Below are 7774 nucleotides of genomic sequence, written 5' to 3' on the forward strand. Positions count from 1 at the left end.
AACTCAAGAGAATGGATTGAAAGTTTTTTTTTTACTGTAGCCCATAATATACCGTAACAAGTCTGTAAAAGACTGTGGTTTCTATGGTTCTAATGGGAAAAAGCCTTTCTGTTAAATAAAACGGCTGCTTTCCTCTTTTGCTGGGTCTGGGCTCTTAGCCATAGCTCTAACACCATCCTTACATTAGGATGAAGTTGGCATACCTGTTCATAGGGCAGCAACGGCCCTGCACAGAGTTCTTATAGCATCCACCACAGATTCAGAATCCTAGTCAAATATGATGCCTGAATTCCAAGCCAAGAACAAGGAGAGCCTGGAGCAACACTTCCAAGACTGGCATGGTCATGGGGATCAGCCAGGAGCTCGTGAAAAACAGACAGCTGGGCCCACTGCAGACTTACTAGAGCCAAACAGCCACGGAAGTGCAGACAAATCTATTTTTAAAACTTTTTATTTTGAGGCTTTTGTTGCTTCTTAAGCAGTTGTAAGAAATAGTCCAGGGAGGTCCCATGTACCTTCACCTGGAATTCTCCACGCTGCACTATAACTGGCCACACTCTTCTCTGATCACATCATTTTCCTTAAAAGCCTTTTTACTTCCTACAAAATAAAGTCTCATATTTGTAGGACTCTCGATTGGCTTTGGCTCTTTTTTCTAGTTTGACATTTCAATGTCCTCTGCCGGGAGCTCCTTTGTTCCCCTGAAACTGATGGACTCAGCCTCCTAAAACATGCTTTCTCTTTCCCTGCCTTGCCTTGGGTCCAGTACCCTGCTGGAACCTCCATCAAATCCCTACTCTGGTGAAGGCCAGTTCAGAGACCTCTGTTTGGTACACCCCAGATGCGAGTCTGAGAGCGCCTCCTTTTCAAACCCCTGTTTTTAATTATCTGGCACATGTCTTTGCAGCCTGTGGAATCTGTTTGTGTCATATTTCTCTGACAAGATAATAATCCCGTGGAGGCCAGTCTGCCCTTTCACATCCCCTGGCAGCCACCAGACCTGTATTGTTGTTGCAAAAGTGCATCATCAACATTCATTCTTCAGGACGGTGGTAACAGTTGTAGTGCTCATCCCTTCTCTACATGAACATACGTTGCTACTGTTTCCTGGCCTTCCTCACCCCCAAGACTTCTCGTGTGGCGGCAAGTGGTTACGTTAGCATCATAGTCTCCCAGTTAGCAGGAACAACGTGGCACGCCTCCTTAATAGCGAGTCCCCCATCTGTGAACTTCAGACGCCCAGAGAGCTTGAGGAAGGGGAGTCTGCCATCCCCATCATTTCATCAGCCGAAACTAAGCTAGAATGCTGGCTGTGGACATTCCCATGATTAAGCTGGACTATGTCAGGAGGTAGGAGTCCCTGGGGGTGTAAATGGTTAAGCTCTCAACTACCAACCTAAAGTCTGGCAGTTCAAGTGCACCCAGAGGAACCTCGGACAAAAGGCTTGGTGATCTACTTCCAAAAAATCAGCCATTAATAGCCCTATAGAGCACAGTTCTCCTCTGACACACAAGGGGTCGGCACGAGTCGGTGTCCACTCGGCAACGAGGGATTTAGATTATGTCAGGAGGTAGGTGGCTACTTGACAATTTTAGCCAAATTAAAAAAAAAAAAAATCCAAACTGAGTGCCATTTCACTCCTTTCTTTCTTTTTTTTTTTTTTTCCTCTTTGGCATTCATTTTCCTGAGCTGATATGAATTAAGCTAGGAAAATCAGAAATCTTAGGAGCCCACAGCCCCGAGGAATCTCTTGTTTCAACCTCAGATGGGAGTCGCTCAATGATATTATGGTGTCTGGTTAATACTTGGAAACCCTGGTGGCACAGTGGTTAAGAGCTACAGCTGCTAACCAAAAGGTCGGCAGTTCAAATCCACCAGGTGCTCCTTGGAAACCCTATGGGTAGTTCTACTCTATCCTTTAGGGTTGCTGTGTGTGGGAGTCAACTTGATGGCAATGGCTTTGTTTTTTGGTTTTGGTTAGTAGTTGACCTGATCAAGAGAACTCAGAAGGTGGGCACAGCTCACTAATCTGGCAATGTGTATTCCTTAACATTCTGAGCACTGAAGTGGTAGCTTTTTTGTGCGTTCTTGAGTGAGTAAATGTAGAGAGATGAGAAGATCTGCTTCAGTGAAGCCTATGAGAGCTTTGATGCATGGTTTGCAGTGGGAAGTGTTTGTGAGTGGCTCCTTGTGGAGGCAGCATCTTTCCCCACATCAGTTTGTGGCGTCCAAAAAAAAAAAAAAATTTTTTTTTTTTTTTTCTCCAGAGAAGCAGATATGAGATAGGGTGACGTGAGCAAGAGAAGTATATGTGATGCCCTTGGAAGGTAAAGGTCCCTCGGTAGTGCTAACGGTTTAAATTTGACAGCCTACCTAGAGGTTGGCGGTTCAACACACAGCAGTGCTTCAGAGGAAAAGCCTGCTTCCATAAATACTACAGCCAAGAAACTCCTATGAAGCAGATCTACTCTGTCGAATGGGGTTGCCATGAGTTGAAACTGACTTGACAGTAACAGGTTTGGGTTTTTCTTTTTTTTGGTGGAGGAAGGGGGAAGGAGCAGAGGAAGACCAGAAGACCCTCAGATGCCATGTGGGCCTGCTGGAGGTAGTAGGAGAGGCGAGGGGGAGGGGGAGACTACTGTTCTGAGAACGTCCCTGCCAGCCCATGGTGAGTCCCTGAGCAAAAGCCGGCATTGCAGAATGCTGTGTTTGGTAGGATCCCTGGCCTTAGTGATGCTCCATCATTGTCTGGGGCAGCCCAGGGAAGCATGGCCTCACATGAAGCTGTGGCAAATCCAAAGAGGCTGTATCAGGGGCAGTCAGCCAACACATCAATGGCAGCCACAGTCCCGGAAGCCCCTCCCTCACAGTTCTTGGGAGCCTCTCTGGAGGGAAACCTAGAAGACAGAGGTTAATATGATGAGCTGTGGCCACCTTCACTATACTTAGTGTTGGGATAGCAGCTGGTTGGTCCTCATAGCCTCCCTCCTCACCCTGAGTTGTCCCCTTTTCAGAGCTTGCTGGTCTACTTGGTGGAGTGACTGAAACCTTCACTCCTGAGGGGTCAGAGCCTTGGGTAACCATCCCCTCCCCAGACAGGGCTGTGCATGAGCCCACACAAATCATAAGTGGATGAGAGCGCACCCAGACAGCCAGGTGCAACATCTTCCTGCTTCTCCTGTGATCGGAGTCAGCTATCCTTGCTGAGATGGTGACACTTCTCAACTGCTGGTCCCTGGACATAAGAAGCCCACTGTGCCCAAACAGCAGTCTCAGCTTGTTGTTCATTGGGACCTTTTCTGTGTCCCAGGCAAAGGGGATAGGACCTCTTACCCTGCAGGTCCCCAACTTGCAGGAATGCAAGTACAGACTCTGTCTGTGGGTCCTTGAGGGCAAGTCCACTCTTGCTTCCACCCTTGGTTCCCGGACCAAACATTTTTGCTGGGGTCGAACACCACACAGGGGTCTCTGATTGCATGCTGACACCAGGAGTCCTGATGTTTGGCACTGCATGCAGAGATCACGCCCATGCTGGCTGCACAGCAGAGCCTTCAGCAGGCTGTTCCAGTGCTCCAGGACTGGTGCTCCTGGACGTGGGTTTGTGATGTATGGCCAGTGATCCCACGGCTGTTAGCTATCCCACACCTCCTAGGCTGTGAGTGGATCCTCAGGTCAAGTGTAAGCTCATGGACATGGGTGCTGCTGAGGCTCTCTGAACAAGCCAGTCGCACCCGTGCCCCAGATGGCTCACACAGCGTACTCGTGCCCTCTGCATCTGCTCAGGCTCCTTCCCAGATGTACAATTTCCAGATAGGTCTTGCTATTATCACCTTAGTCTAGAACAGGTTGTAGAGGCAGCTCCCAAGGAACCTTTGCAGGGAGGGCCCTTTTCAGTGTCTTCCTGTGGGGGACTTGGCTTGGTTTTGAGTAAAAACAAACAAACAAAAAACACAAAATACGTGTGTAGACTGCTAACCAATGGGTCAGCAGTTCGAATCCACCAGGTGCTCCTTGGAAACTCTATGGGGCAGTTCTACTCTGTCCTATAGGGTTGCTATGAGTTGGAATCGACTCAACGGCACTGGGTTTGGTTTTTGTGTGTGTGTGTGTAGACTGGTTTGAGTAATGAGAATGAGATGAGAGAAAGAGAGGGGCCAGGATGTGGCGGGCCTTAAAAGCCAGGAAGAAGAGATGTGGGGAAAGAACAAAGAGGAAGCCGGGGAAGATTGTGAAGCTATGCTGAAATAGATATTGAAGAAAAACAATCTATCAGAGGGGTGGGGGCCTGAGATTCAAGTCAGATAGCCGGTTTAGACGATAATATAGTGATCCACATGGCACTTGCTGGAATAGTGCAGGTAGCTAATGACTTGAAGTACATACCAATGAAGATCAATGACACACAGCCTTTAGTATGGATTTTTGTTGGTTTTAGGTGCCATGGAGTCGGTTCCAACTCATAGTGACCCCTATGTACAACAGAACAAAACACTGCCCATTACGGATTACACCTCAACATAAAGAAAACAAAAATTCTCATAACTGGACCAATAAAGAAACATCATGACAAATGGAGAAAAGATTGAAATTGTCGGGGTGTAGCGTGATTCATTAACTGATTGGTTACTTTTATGTGGCCTTTCTAGCCGTGATCTTGAACATTCTACCCAGGTGATTGGGCAGGACTGTGTGATGGAGGAAACCCTGGTGGCATAGTGGTTAGGTGCTACAGCTGCTAATTAAAAGTTCAGCAGTTCGAATGCACCAGATGCTCCTTGGAAACTCTATGGGGGCAGTTCTACTCTGTCCTTTAGGGTTGCTATGAGTTGGAATTGACTTGACGGCAATGGGTTTTTTTGTTTGTTTTTGTTTTTAGTGTGATAATGTAATCCAAGGTGACTGGCCAATTTTGTCTTGAAAAAGAGCCGATTCCAGAGCAGAGGGCAGGATCCCACCACCACACAGGAACGAGAGACCAGCAGGAGAGACCCAGCAGCAGAGGCTGGGCAGCAGGTGACGGCATGGTGGGCTTCCAGTCCACGGACAGGGAAAGCTGAGTGCTTTGGGTGGAGACTGAGGGCCAGAAAGAGGCGTGACTGTGAGCACAGCTGGGGAGAGGCTATCCTGATGGAAGAACTGTATTCTGAGTGTTCTTGAGCCTGAATTGTAACTATTATTTCCCTAATAAACCCCATAATCTTGAATATGGTCTATGAGTTCTGTGTGGCCAATGCAACGAATTATCAAACCCAGTAGACAGTGCTGTGGGAGGAATGGTTGGTGTCAGAATTGGTAGAGAGAGGAGGTGTATCTGATTTCTACCTTATAGGAATCAGCCTTATACTCTTGATCTTGATTCTCCTTCCCCCTTGTGGGTTTGGAGGAGGCCAGACACCTCTTGCATGTCGTTTTTACACAAGGATTTCATTTTACTTGGATCCACAACCAATGCTTATGGAACCAGCAGACAAGAAATCAAATGACATATTGCATTGGGCAAATCTGCTGCAAAAGACCTCTTTAAAGTGTTAAAAAGCAAAGATGCCACTTTGAGGACTAAGGTGTGCCTGAGCCAAACCATGGTATTTTCAATCACCTCATATGCATGTAACAGTTGTACAATGAAGAAGGAAGACCAAAAAAAAAACTTTGAATTATGGTGTTGGCAAGTTACATTGAATATACCATGGACTGCCAGAAGAATGAATAAAACTGTCTTGGAAGAAGTACAAGAATGCTCTTTAGAAGCAAGGATATTGAGACTTAGTCTTGGGACCAGTCCCTGGAGAAGGGCATCATGCTTGGTAAAACAGAGGATCAGTGAAAAAGAGGAAGACCATCAGTGAGATGGACCGACACAGTGGCTGCAAGAGTGGTCTCTAACACAGCAATGATTGTGAGGATGGCACAGGACCTGGCAATGTCTCTTCTGTTCTACATACGATCCTATGAGTAGGAAACAACTCAACAGCCCTGTCATGGATTGAATTATGTCTCCCAAAAAATGTGTGTATCAATTTGGCTGAGCCATGATTTCTAGTATTGTGTGGTTATCTCCCATTTTGTGAATGTAATTTTATGTTAAAGAGGATTAAAGTGGAATTGTAACACTCTTACCAAAGTCACACCCCTGATCCAATGTGAAGGGATTTTCCCCAAGGGGTGGCCTGCACCATCTTTTAACTTACAAGAGATAAAACAAAAGGGAAGCAAGTAGAGAGTTGGGGATCTCATGTCACCAAGAAAGCAGTGCCAGTAGCAGAGTGGTCCTTTGGACCTGGGGTTCCTATGTGGAGAAGCTCCTAGTTCAGGGGAAGATTGATGACAAGGACCTTCCTCCAGAGCTGATGGAGAGAGAAAGCCTTTCCCTGGAGCTGATGCCCTGAATTTGGACTTCTAGTCTACTAGGCTATGAGAAAATACATTTATCTTTGTTAAAGCCATCCACCTGTGGTATTTCCGTTACAGCAGCGCTAGATGACTAGGACAGGCCCCTAACAACAACAAGTGTAATGAATCTTCTTATGTGGCAATTTGACTAGGCTATTTTTTTTTTTTATTATTATTATTATTGTTGCTACCTGCCTTCAAGTAGACTCCTGATTCATGGAAATCCCACGCACAAAAGGGAATGAAATGTTGGTGGGTCCTCTGTCATCCCCATTATTGGTTGTTGATTAGACGACTATTATCCATAGAGTTTTCATTACCTGATTTTTGGAAGTAGATCACCAGGCCCTTTTTCCCAGTCCTCCTTAGTCTGGAAGCTCCACTAAAACCTGTTTAGCATCACGGCAACATACAAGCTTCCATTGGCAGAGATGGGCGATGGCTGTGCATGAGATGCACTGGCTGAGAATGGAACCCAGGTCTCCTGCATGGAGGTGAAGATTCCACCACTGAACCAGTCCTGCCCCTGGCTTATCCAAACCAAAATGAAACCCATTGCCGTAGAGCCAGCTCTGACTCATAGCGACACTATCAGGCAGAATAGAACTGCCCCACAGACCTTCTAAGGAGCAGCTGATGGATTCGAACTGCTGATCTTTTGGTTAGCAGCTGAGCTCTTAACTACTGTACTACCAGAGCTCATAGTACTGAGTTATTTAATGAAGCACTAATTTACATGTTAAGGAGCCCTGGTGATGCAATGGCTAAGTGCTTGGCTACTAACCCTATATGACAGTTCTACCCTTTCCTATATGGTCAGTGTGAGTTGGAATTGACTCTATGACACACAACAGCAACAACAATTAAGGTGTTGCTGTGAACATATTTTGTAGATGTGGTTAACATCTACAATCAGACGATTTTAAGTAAAAGAGATTGCCCTGGTTAATGTGGGTGGGACTCATCCAATCAGTCGAAGGCCTTAAGAGTAAAAATGGAAGTTTCTTGGAGAAGGGATTCTGCTTCAAGAGTGTAACATATAATTCCTGCCTGAGTTTTCAGCCTGCCATCTAGCCTACAAATTTCAGACTTGCCAACCCCCATGATCCTGTGATAAATTCCTTGAAATGAGTTTCTTTACATATCTCTATCTCTTTGTCTATCCCACTGATTCTGTTTCTCTGGAGAACCTTGACTGATACAGGCAGCAACAGAGAAAAGCAATAAAGGAGCAACTATCTGAGGTATTTTGAAGGAAATGTGACACAGTGCAGTAAATGGGTATTAAAGATAAAAGTAATGGGTGCGTTAAGAATGACTTTAAGGGTTTACATATAGGAGAGTTGGAAAATTGGTTCCATTAACACAGAAGAAATCCAGAAT

Source organism: Elephas maximus, chromosome 1 (assembly GCF_024166365.1).
Source record: "Elephas maximus indicus isolate mEleMax1 chromosome 1, mEleMax1 primary haplotype, whole genome shotgun sequence".
Lineage (NCBI taxonomy): Eukaryota > Metazoa > Chordata > Mammalia > Proboscidea > Elephantidae > Elephas > Elephas maximus.